Raw genomic sequence first — 13,345 nt, forward strand, 5'->3', positions numbered from 1 at the left:
AACAGGAAACAGCAGAATTTCTCAGCAGTGGATTGTTCTCTTCTGCCAACTCCTGTGCTCCTGTCTTCTCATTAGAGAAAATGGTGCTCACACCGCCTCAGTGATCCCAGTAGTGAACAGTTAATCGATGTAGACGTATAGGTATTTATCTCGATACTGTAATTCTCCACCTATTATGGGCCTCTGACAGTCACATCACTGCAGCATGAGCAGGGAAGCTCCTGAGCATGTTAGTCCACCACTGTGTCCCTGCCCTCCAGACTCCGGAGAAACTGCAATACACTACTACAAATAGTAATGGATCTACAAAACCACACATTATTTATTCTTTTTGAAAAGTACTTATATTGAGATAACCACTGTAAATGAATCTAGACCTACTGCTACCATCAAGCTCTCTACGTGAGCCAGTCAACAGTATCTGGGATATCATGGAAAAAGTTGAGATTGCAATGTTTTTAAGTCTGCTCTGGTGAAATGCTGCTGCTATCAGATGGTTAAGCTGCATTAGACCTGTGCAATTTTAGATTAATGCCTCACATCAGTCCTTCTAATGTCTTCCTTTTCAAGTACCTCAATCCTTACTGTGCAAAATCTCTTGGAAATACCCATGAGATTACCAGATGCAATGAAAACGCATGAATTTGCCAAGAATCAACAGTTAAATATCATGTCTATGGCCATCTCCTAAATTCTGTAGTGGTCAGCAAAAGTGGGGAGAACCCTTTAAAACCATGAAGCTGTTAGGACTGCTATTGACAATGTTTCCTCTACCTGCTTAACCCATTGAGGCAGATTTGTCAATACTAATACTTGGATGACAGTCTTGACATGTTTCTTATCATTGTGGGTCATGCTGATGAATCTGTTTAGTGTTAGTTCACACCACTTTTAGTTAGCTTTGCACAAGAAATCTGTCACAGTTCGTCTGCGGGTTTTTTTTTTTTTGCCACATACTGGGCGGTTCTCCTCCAAGAAGTCACACCCTTTTATTTATTTTATTTCATGCTGAAAGTGTGTAAACCATAGCAAATGTAGTGCAAGTCCTAAAATAAGGGGCTGTTAAAGTAAAAAGTGATATTTTTTATTTTCTTTGTAAAAAAAAAAAAGCATAAGTTCAAATTACCTTCCTCTTAAAATTAAAGCAAACCAAAAAAAATACAAATGCACAGTTGGTATCACTGCTTTTTGTAAAAGTCTGATCTATCAAAGTATAAAATAATTTAATCAAATCGGTAAATTGCGTAATGAAAAAAAGAAATCAGAATAGCCAGTTATGTGTTTTTTTGTTTTTTTTTGCCGACTCAGCGTTGCAGTAAGATCGCAAATGCCATCAGTAAAAAAAGTCAGCTCAGGGTGCAAAAAATATGCAGTCACACAGCCCTGTATCCTGAAAAATTAAAACGTCAAGGGTCTCTGAAAATGACAATAAAATAAAACATTTTTTTTTTTACAAATTTCTCAACTTTTTTTCACCCCTTGAATTTGAAGAAAAAAACAACCAAACTGTTTGTTTTTTACGTACTCGGACTGATGTGCAGAATCATATTAGCAGGTCCGCTTTACCATATAGTGAATATGGTAAAAGAAAACAATGTTGGAATTGAAATTTCAGCTAACTTGGAATTATTTTCCCGCTTTCCAGTGCATCATGTGATAAAATGAATTGAATCCAAAAGTACAACTCGTCCTGCAATTAACAAGCTCTCATATGGCTATGGGGACAGAAAAATATAGTTGACTTTTCAGAGAAGGGGAGAGAAACTGGAAATTGCCATGACTTGAATGGGTTAATAGCAGCGTGCGATGTCTTCAGCACCAGACTTGTGAATGTCATGACTGCCAAGGTCAGGAGCAGAGGAGATGCAGTGGCTAAATGTCGCCATAAAGAGCAATAGTTAATATAGGATAGGTAGGAAAGCATTACCCCTGGATAATCAGTTGTGGAGATTTGGCAGTTATGTACTCTAAATTTTTCAGGAAAGTTTTTTTTTTTTTTTTTTACTTTTTCCTGCACCATTTAGATATTCATGACCGTGCAGGGCCTGTTCCCACACACGTGGCTTGCTGTATGTCGGTGCAGATGAATACATGCCAGTATTCTGCAGAGCTCCATGCAATCTAATCTTCAGGCTGAATTCAGACCAGTGATATACACGTCTGAATGAGGCCTTGGTGTTTTCACTTTGGGAAAAAAATTATTTGTGCTCATCTGACAAGTATCAATAGTTGGTTCCTTGCTCCCTTCTAGCTTTAAAGGGAACATGTCACATGATAAACACTGTTGATCTGCAGGTTAATGGCGTTCTGAACCTGCCCGCTGGCACTTAGCTCCCTGCTGCCGTGAGGAAACGAACTCCACCCCTACCAGTAGTGTTCAGGCTGGAGTCACGGGGGTGGCGCTGGCGCGATTTCAGTCACCCCTCTGTGTATAGTGAGCAGCTGCTGTAACTGCACCTCAGTATTAGTCATGCTGGGTGTCGTTACTGTCGGGCTGAAAGGTGGCAGATGAGGTTTAACAATGATAAATGTAAGGTTATACACATGGGAAGAAGGAATCAATATCACCATTACACACTGAATGGGAAACCACTGGGTAAATCTGACAGGGAGAAGGACTTGGGGATCCTAGTTAATGATAAACTTACCTGGAGCAGCCAGTGCCAGGCAGCAGCTGCCAAGGCAAACAGGATCATGGGGTGCATTAAAAGAGGTATGGATACACATGATGAGAGCATTATACTGCCTCTGTACAAATCCCTAGTTAGACCGCACATGGAGTACTGTGTCCAGTTTTGGGCACCGGTGCTCAGGAAGGATATAATGGAACTAGAGAGAGTACAAAGGAGGGCAACAAAATTAATAAAGGGGATGGGAGAACTACAATACCCAGAAAGATTAGCGAAATTAGGATTATTTAGTCTAGAAAAAAGACGACTGAGGGGCGATCTAATAACCATGTATAAGTATATAAGGGGACAATACAAATATCTCACTGAGGATCTGTTTATACCAAGGAAGGTGACGGGCACAAGGGGGCATTCTTTGCGTCTGGAGGAGAGAAGGTTTTTCCACCAACATAGAAGAGGATTCTTTACTGTTAGGGCAGTGAGAATCTGGAATTGCTTGCCTGAGGAGGTGGTGATGGCGAACTCAGTCGAGGGGTTCAAGAGAGGCCTGGATGTCTTCCTGGAGCAGAACAATATTGTATCATACAATTATTAGGTTCTGTAGAAGGACGTAGATCTGGGGATTTATTATGATGGAATATGGGCTGAACTGGATGGACAAATGTCTTTTTTCGGCCTTACTAACTATGTTACTATGTTACATCCGCCACTCTATACATAGAGCGGTGACTGAACCCTTGTTGGTGCCGCCTCCATGACTGAAACCCGAAAGCTACCGGGAGGAGTAACGTTCATTTCCTCCTGGCAGTGGGAGTCTACGTGCCGGCACCAGACAGATTGAAATAGTTTGCACACAGCTTATCACTTGTGATTCTTTAGGTTCACAATTGCGTAGGGCAGAGCTGCTGAGGGCGGTGTAGTTCCTCCGCTAAGCTCCGCCTATGTCGGCATGCGTCCTGCATACCTATCTTTAACACTGGGTACGCAGGCCATGCGAATGTATGTGGATGCCTGTGCATGAGTCATTTGGCGCTACGGAGGCATCCGCATACATTCGCATGGCCTGCGTACCCAGTGTTAAAGATAGGTATGCAGGACACATGCCGACGAAGTCAGAGCTGAATGGAAGAGGTGTGGCAGTGGGCGGGGCTTAACGAAGGAACTACACAGCCCTCCGCAGCTCTACCCTACGCAAATGTGAAGCCAGCCATATTTTCATTGCTTCACCACACTGAATAAAATTGCTGTGTTCTAATGGTCATGTTTCTAACTTTTTTTTTTTTTTTCCTCTCCCCCCTCATTAGACAAACGTGGATCCTCTTATATTTCGGTGAGTTTCATTTTCTTGTCTACAGTTTTATAAGTTGCTGTCTGTGTTTTTGAGCTGTGACTTCCTTTTTTACCAGTAACTTGAATATTGGGGCAGATTTAGACTAACTCCTCAGAATGTGACATTGTCTCTTCTTGCATTGTTCTTCCTTCTACATGTTGTGTCCAGCCCCTACACTGCAGCAGCTGGGGCGATGTTACCCCTCCCCATATGGCAGCAATTGTCCTTGTACTCTACCTTTATGACCTTTCTGCTAATCAGGGCGTTGGTTAGCACGCTCCGTCTTGTGACTAAAAGGCCCTGGTTGAATGGGAGAGACTCAAATTGGAAATGAAATCCTTGTTTGTTTCCAGGCTCATGATGTATCCATCCCCTCACTCTTGGTGTAATTGGGGTCCACTAAGTAATACGTTGTAATGGAGTTGTTCTTTGACCACATGCCTCGATACATAATCTACGATTTCTATGTTAGATTGCTGTAGCATTGAAATATCCTCTATTGTAGCGTGAGTAAGGGCTGCCTATCGTTTCACTACACAATCATGGTTGAAGATGATTTCACCAAATGCAAATGAAGCTGGAGTCGTTGAGCTCAGCAATAGGTTGGTCTGATATGTAGAGTCCATGCTGAACTGTGTGATCGGGAGTCCTTTCAGTTCTGTTACTAACCACAAGCTCCAGGAGAACTGGCCTGTGCTGGCAGCTGCTGCTCTGCAGTTTACTAGCTCCGGCTTCTCATGTGAATCCCTGGGCCCTTGCTCCAGGTTGTCAACAGCATAGTGGTAGTGTGATGCCTAGTTACCCTTTTGCTTTTGTATGTCTCCTAACGGAGAATTGGCCAAGGTACTTAAAACTTTATGTAGTGCCGGCATACTCTGCAGAGTTTACAGACTGTCCCCAGTGGGGACTCACAAGTTCTGTATTGTGTGCAGAGTGGGGCCACGTGTCAGACACATGATTCTTCCAAGCATCTTCCTGTACTTGGGTTCTGGTTTGCCTTATATTTTGCTAATAATGTTAGTGCCTGTGAAATGCAGGCAATTGAGAACTGAAAACTAGCAGTGAGCTGTTGGTGGCTAAATGCCATAGACTGGCAAATACTCAATTTATATGGGCGCTAAAGCTGCAGTGTGCGCCCTTGACTCTACAGACACCAAAGGTGCCCAACACACTGATAACTTATGGGTACTGCCAAGGTGCCCGACAGACTTTCATGGAGCCGATATGACTAGTGTCTTACAAAATCCACTGTGTAGGCTCAAAGTTCTTGTGAGTTCTTCAAAGGACTGGGGACTTCTTAATGTGGCAGTGATTGAGGCAGATGTTATCATTTTCTCTGACACATTGCCACTTCTGATCTCTCATGTTGTAGTAACTCTTCTAAATTGTAAAGGAACTGGGAGGAAAATGATCCCAGCAGCTCCTCATCCTCCTGTTATCTCATCCTGCCTAGTATTTCAGTTAACTTTGAGAAATCTATTTTATATGTCCCAGGAGTCTGGTTCTTTCCTCCAGTCCTTCACAAACATGAGATAAGAATTGGTAGTGCAAAACCTGCACCTCCACTGCTAATCTGAACAAAGCCCACCAAAAATGGAGGTTTAATGTTACCCTAGTGTCCTGTAGAAAGACTTTTTTTTTTTCCTAGATATGCAATTTACCTTTAGCCTCCTTCAAGCCTGAAATGGATGTGTTCAGAGAACAGCAGACGCATTTATGTGCACAGGCGAAAGGGTTAAAATATACCTTCTTTAGAGTTGACAGCCATTTAATTTGTGCTCTTTGTGAGTTTTGGCATATGTGGATTTTTGGATGTTCTATGGTTTCTACTACATTCGTGACAAGATCAAACTTTGGTTTCTTATATAATTGTTGGTGAGCCTAAAGATTTTTGCCTTGTAAATATTGGTCAGCCATGGTTATGCAGTCCTTTCTTTTAGAAGGTAGCTTGCTACATTTTCCTAAAATTTAATTGAAAAGACCAATGTAACCTGAAGTTGATTTCCTATAAATATCCCACGTGCGGGCTCATGTTCTCGCAGCATTTCCCATAGTTTGTGTGCACACAGTGACTCCAATGGGGAGATGTGTCCTTGTGTCCCATTCTTAGACTATCTGAATGTCAGTGGTTTGTGCTATTTAAGAAATCTGTCTGATTTTAAGACTGCTCAGTATGGTTTTGTACCATATGTTTCCGTGCGGTCACCGCACACCACAAATCGCTGAATGCGGACACATCTGCCTACAAAGCATGTCCCTGTCTACCCAATGTTAAAGATGGGTATGCAGGGCAACGCATGGAGAAGTAGGTGGAGCTTCAGGGAGGAAGTACGCTACCGTCCGCAGCCCTCCCGGATGCAAATGTGAAACTAGCCTTACTTTGTGCCAGAAATGTGCACCACAATTTTGGCGCATGGTATAGCACATTAAGCCAGGCCCCCTAGGGAGAAACTTTCAAGTGTCTAAAACCCCTCATAAATATGTTGCATGTCATTGAAAGTTGTTGTGTTTTTTTTTATTTTTGTGTGCAGCTTTATCAATGTGTATTACTATACCAAGAAACTGCAGCCATGCAAGTTCTTAAAGGGGTTGTCCACTGCTAGGACAACCCCTTCTCTCTATTTGGCCCTGTTAGAAGAAAAACACCCATACTCCCCTCCTGTTCTGGTGATGTCGGCACTCGCATTCCCGATGCTCCCGTGAGGTTATTACGTGAGCCCTGCCTCCAATCAGCACCAGCTTCACTATCCAGGCCTTCTGACGTGTTGAACATCAACAGGAGATCAGGGCTGAGGCCGCTCACGCTTCCTCTTGATGATCGATTTGTCTGAAGGCGGAGATGGTGACGACCGTGCTGATTGGGCGCAGGGCTCATGTGACATAAGTTCACTTCATCCCCGAGAGAGCGAGTGCCGACATTACTGGGCTAGCGCCGTGTTGTTTTTATTTTTTTGTACAGGGCCAAAGATGAAGAATGAGAAGGGGTTGTGTCCTAGCAGTGGACAACCCCTTGAATTGTTTGGCTGCATTGTCTTGTAGGTTGCTAGAGTTTGAAAACTGGTTGCTTTCATGGCTACCTGTGTGCTCATATCTTTAGTACTTTGGCAAGATATTTTCAGAGTTCCTGTCTACAGCTATAATCGTTGTTCGGTTCATAGAAATTTCAAAGCAACATGAAGTGGCGCAGTCATAGGACAATATTCACGATACTGCTAGCTGGAAGAACCAGATGTTGGCATTAAAGGCGCTACACATTTTAGTGGTTCAGAAGCTGTTGTTTCAGCATGAATGATGTTTTTGGCCCTCCAGGATACTGTAGTTTGAATGTTCATGGGGGGAGGGGATGTGGGTGAAATAGTGGGTCTGTTGGATTTCATACTCTTCAGGTGTATGTGTCTCTTCACAGTACTGTGATTGGCATCACCAGGAATGTTCTTGGCAGTGCTGCTTGCTTGGCATTTTCCTGCTTGATATCCCCCCCCCAGATGGATACCTGGTTCTGTTTTTGTGTAGTGGTTTTGAAAATGCAAGTTTAACTCGTAGTGTGCATTGTATGAAAGCTTTGCCTTATGAACTTCCAGTGTTCTGCCTGGTGAGGTCTTTTTGGAGCATATTGGTTGCAACATTCACACTTTAATGCAGATTTTGTCCGTGAGGCCATTGCAAGGCTAGCAGTTAGGCTACGTTCACATTTGCGTTGTGCGGCGCTGCGTCGGCGACGCAACGCACAACGCAAATATGAACGCATGCACAAACGCTGCGTTTTGCGACGCATGCGTCGCTTTTTGCATGGTTTTGGACGCAGGAAAAACTGCATCATGCAGCGTTCCCTGCGCCCTGACGCATGCGCTGCAGCGACGCATGCGTCGCAAAACGCAAATGCAACGCATGTCCATGCGCCCCCATGTTAAATATAGGGGCGCATGGCACGTGCGTCGCCGCGGCTGCGCCCGACGCAGCCGGCGCAAATGTGAACGTAGCCAGGCTGAACCCTCTTCCAACCGTAATGATGCGTATTCAGCCGGCTTACGAATCAGCTTGTGCGGGGCACGCATCGCCTTCATTGAACACATCTCTAGCATGTTTTGTGCTCCATTTTGAGGTTACCATGACTGCTAGTCTCCAAGATACATGCATATATCTGCATCTAGCTAAACGGCTTGTTTGGTTTATTGTTACACATTTATCTTATTCCAATACACAAATATAGTAGCATTAAAGTTTTAAGACGTAATTTATACCAATGACATTTTATGGAGCTGGTGCATTGTAGTTGGACCTTCAGTTGAGAATGTTCTGTACTACTGATTACATGGCTGCCTCACTGGCTGTGGATTGGTGCCATGGGTATTCCTGTGCCCACACTGGGTTGTGTGGAGTTGCAGTCTTGTACTGGATCACCCCCCAGCCTCTTGTGTAGATGCGCTCCTGCATACTCTCCTCTTTATTGATGAGTGAATATACTCGTTACTCAAGATTTCCCGAGCACGCTTAGGTGTCCTCCGAGTATGTGTTAGTGCTCGGAGATTTAGTTTTCATCACTACAGCTGAATGATTTACATCTTTTTAGCCAGCACAAGTACATGTGGGGGTTGCTTGGTTGCTAGGGAATCCCCACATGTGATCAAGCTGGCTAACAGATGTAAATCATCCAGCTGCGGCGATGAAAACTAAATCTCCGAGCACTAAAAAATACTCGGAGGACACCCGAGCGTGCTTGGGAAATCTCGAGTAACGAGTATATTCACTCATCACTACTCATCTTCAGTTCAGTACATTTTAGCTCAATAGTTCCTAAAGCTACGTACACGCATTGTTTTTGCTGCGTTTTTTTTTTTTTTTCTTCCATACAGGTTTGTCACCATGCCTAAAGTAGTCCCTGATGCCAGCAAAGTGAATGACAATCCTGACGTCTCATGCACATTTTACAAATTTGTGACTTGCCGATTTTGGTGCTGTTTTTAAATCTACCACATATCGATTCTTTTAGCATTTTTTGCTGCTGATTTTGCCCATACTAATGAGTGGGGAAAAATTTGCATCAAAAACACAAGTAAAACGCAGCAAAATCACACATTTTTGCCGCTGGTTTTTTTTCTTGCCAAGAGATGCAGCAAATTCTGCACCAAATAGTGTACGCACATACCCTAGTAGTCAATGTGGTCACCGATGACTTGGAAAACTGCTGCCAGAGCTTTGGAAACAATGATGGGTGTGTGATAGAGCTGAACTCTGTTGTGCCAACTTGCTGTCAGCTGATCTCTGTTCAGGACCCCCACCACATATACCTGAGTGGGGGTCACGACAGGAAGGCGGCTGCTATTTTCCCTGCCCTTCAGCAAGCTAAATATTTACATTGTTTCAGCAGGAGAGCAAAACAAGGTGCTAATAGGCATTGTCCTGTCCACAAAGTCCTGTCCACTTCTCACAATTATTATTTTTAGATTACTCTGGTAATGGTATTCTTGTTTGAGATTCGGGCATTGTTAGCCTGCAAAAGTCTTTGTATGGAATGTGCATTAGTTTGAGAGTAAATCCTATTCCTTGGCCCAATATCTAATTCCTGGCCTTGTGTTGTGGTCAGATTGTATACACCTAAAGGGGTTGTGCAAGGTTGGAGAAACATGGCTGACCTTCTCCAGAAACTGCACCGCACCTGTGCATGGCAGATCAGTCATACAACCTGTGGACAAATGTGCCACTATTTGTCAACCAACATTTCTGTTCAGTTTATATTCTTTAAATGCCTCTAGACTGTTGGAAGAGCGTTTTTTAGCTTGTGCATTTGTTTGTCCGTTAAGGATGAAAAATAAATATTACAGAAGATTTAAAAAAAAAAAAAAAATCTCTTGTGCCATGTGTTCATGGACTGTGTCTGATATTGCAACTCTGCATCAATTATGCTGTATGGTGATTTATTACATTAGAGCTATATAGATGATTTCTGAAGGCAAGAACTACACTGCTAGGTTTTAGGTTTGGCTTTGCCATATGAAACCTGACTACCACTGTGTATGTTCCATATTCACTTGCCTCTTACGTTTTATTAATATTGTATTTAAAAGCGTTAACTTATACTGACCAGACACGTGGCCTGCCGAGAACACATTTGCCATCTTTGGCTGATAAAAAAAAAAAAAAAAGGTCTCCACACTGGATCCACAAAATAAATATTCCGGCTGACTGAGCCATTTCCAATGTTCTGGACTGAGGATGTGAATGCTTTAATAACAGGTAGAAATGTATGGACAAACTCTCCATAAGTTTAGGTAGAGTATTCCGGCCATCTGACTGCTCTTGTAAGTTTTATTCTTGGCTGCAGTCCTCATGTCACCCCAACAGGTCATGATTTACCCTGTCCCACAGGTACATTAGGGGCAGTTATTTGTGCACTGATTTTATATTCCCAGTGCGATCTTACGGAAGTGCTAAACACGGGACTTGCTCATCTTAATAATTATATAGCCTAGAAAGTGTACACTTTTTTTTTAACCAATCATGATCGGAATTCTTCTTCTGTAGCTGAAAACTATGTATTAAAGACAGGCTGGACAGTGGCCAAATTGCTAAAGATTCAGCTTCATTTTGACAGAAAATAACACCAAAATCTGGGTGGACCTCAATGGATGCTGCAAAAAGAATAACATTATAGACCACACCCCTAATTTTCACTTCCAGAATGGAGGGTCCTGAGACCCACATCTGTGGCCTAAAACAGATCTGAATGGTGCTCCTGTAGGCGTGCACAGAGCAGTGTATAGGGCTCGTCCATCGCTCTGTGCGTGTGCTTATGTAGGAACTTGGCACTTCTGCTTACTGAGTAGCATGCACCAGAAAAGTTTTAGAATTCTAGAATGATCAGTGGGCGTCTCAGGTCCAGGACTCTTGATCCGCTGCTCATGTGAGGAGAGATTGATATATAAAGAAGCACTTCAATCAAAGTTTTTAATACATTGCAATCGTCATATTATATGGCATTGTGTGCTTACAATTGCTCATTTTGCTTTTCTACCCAGTAGATACTCCTCTTTTCTCAGCGCTATGTAGAGACAGGAAGTCTCTTTTCCCTGCAGAAATCATTCCCCTCTTCGACTCCTGACCCAGCTGCCTCCCACCCCCACCCCTTGCCAGGGACCTTTGCAGTGACTCATGCAGGGAAAATAGACCTCCTGTATCTGCTTAGAAGGATTCAGGTCACTTTCTAATCACATGATGTCATAGACCTAATGCAAAAGAGAAGAATTAACTGGGTAGAAAAGCAAAATGAGCAATTGTAAGTACACAGTGCTATAAAATACAATCACTGCACTATATTAAGAGGCTACAAACTTTGGTGGGAGGAGGAGTGCTTCTTTAATGTACTTGCTTTGTTACATCTTTAAAGGGTATCTGTGATTGGTATAGGTACCGTAATGTAACTTAGGAGAAACTTCCTAATGTGTTGAATTCCAACTCTACTGTACATTAGTTTTTGGATAATCAGTTATCAAATTTCGGCAGTTAAATCTACAACTTGAGCATTCATCTTTAAGGGTTGCTCCGGTGCTGATTATATCTCAATAATGGATGTATGCATGGTTGGCTCCTGTCCAATTAGACTGTTGGTGGGATGCCGTCCGCAAAGCTCATCCCTTGATGCTGAAGAAAGCCACTGCGAAGCATACCCTCTAATGCTGCATATACCAGTTATATGGCTTCTTACACTGATTGCCAGGAGGGTATGGTATATTTCAGCAGCATGGACAAAACTAATTCTTGTAAGACTTCTTCTGGAATACATTTCTGTGCTTCACTTACACTTGTCTGATGGCTGAACAGACAGGCATGTTGAGCCAATAACCGTCTGCTGTTGTTGGAGCTAGCTATAGTCGTGATCCATCACCTGTCATCACCCCTGCTATATCGCATTTATTGCAGGTGGATATATCACAGCTAGTATCATGGATTCAGGGCTTCATTCATTCATTCATTCATTCATTCATTCATTCATGTAATGAAATCACTTTTATTTGTGACCTATATGGGATTGCTTGGTTTTGGTTTTCTACTGTTTTGTTTTTTTCCATGTACAGTGTTTGATTTCTAACTGAAGGTGTGGCCTAAATCTGGCTGTAAATATGAAGCATGCTGTTGAGGGTCTCTTGCAGAGTAGTGTCTTCCCCAGTAGGGAGCATTTATGGCACAAGTTTTCGTTTACTAATGCCCCAGGGCAGATGGAAAAGACTGAGGACCAAGGCTTAACCAGTTTCTGAAAGTTTCCATTTTCTTGAGCTGCCTATAGGTACTAACTTATATTCAGCTGGAAGCCCAGAGGTGTAATGAAGCTTCTGGCCCCCAATGCAACATCTGTACCTGTCCCTACAATGCATCATTTATAGACAATGTATTGGCTGATGAGCTTTTAGGATTAGGCCCGGGAGAAACAGAAAGCCTTGCACCCCTTTTATATAGCTACACTACTCTTGAGTGCTTCAAAGATGGCCTGTTGTCTTAATGGCGTTGTTTGGTGCCACTCCCGCATCAGGAGGTGAGTGTCCCCACTTACCTCCCAGGACACTTATGATTGCTGCTCTTCTATGTGGAAATGAGTGCCACTTGGAAGGTGCAGAGAGGCAGGTCTTACAGGGGGTCTGACTGCAACCCAAAGAAATGTCTGAAACTGTCCTATGAGTTACTTGTCCAAGGTAATACCCACATGCCAATGGCCTTTCTCTTTTTGATTTTTAAAGACCTCCGAGTCCGTGTGCAGTTGTGGAGTCTACTGATGAGACGTGAAGGACTTGTACTTGGGTCAGCTCCTTGGGACTAAATGGACTCCATAAACTCCAAGACAAAGTGAGCTTCTCTGCCGAAGTGCCAAGAAGGTGGAGACCTGGGCCAATAATACCTGCCAGGACCTTATGTTGTAAACACTTTCTTTTTGTTATTGCTGACTGTCATGACTGTTCAATAAAGAGAAACTTAATTCACCGTAGCTGTCTGGTCTCTTTGTTGGAATGCGTGCGTTGGCCAGTGTTGGACACCATTACTACATTGGTCTTCAGTGGGTCAGTCTTGGTTTTAGGGCACAATGTCTTAATTGGTGCACTAATTTAGAAGTTATGTGGGAATAGATGGGCACTGAGCATCTCATGGGTGTAGACAAACTGTGGCCAGTAATGTTCAGTTCTACCGCAAAACATTGGGGAGCAAGAACCAGGTGACCGCATGCGAGCGTGTGAAACGTCTGAACGTGCTGCCTGTGTCTTCAGGAGGCACCAGTACCATCGGCCTCCTGAGAAGATGAACCTGTACTGCCCCACGTTGGCACCTTGTGCCAATCCTCAACCTACTGTGGTCAACTTCATTGGATGTGGCCATTACTGGTTTTCCAGGGTCTCCTCAC

General features: G+C 43.2%; 1 protein-coding gene across 1 annotated transcript in view; it reads left to right on the plus strand.

The window, feature by feature from the left end:
* The window catches only part of LOC138674595 (uncharacterized), a 39,896-nt gene extending 26,966 nt beyond the window's left edge, over positions 1-12,930 (plus strand). Inside the window, exons 5-6 of the mRNA XM_069762410.1 lie at positions 3,935-3,960; positions 12,690-12,930. The gene's annotated coding sequence lies outside the window, so the exon portion shown is untranslated. The remainder of the gene's footprint in view (positions 1-3,934; positions 3,961-12,689) is intronic.
* Positions 12,931-13,345: the final 415 nt, after the last annotated feature.

The sequence above is a fragment of the Ranitomeya imitator genome, chromosome 4, assembly GCF_032444005.1.
Source record: "Ranitomeya imitator isolate aRanImi1 chromosome 4, aRanImi1.pri, whole genome shotgun sequence".
Taxonomy (NCBI): Eukaryota; Metazoa; Chordata; class Amphibia; order Anura; family Dendrobatidae; genus Ranitomeya; species Ranitomeya imitator.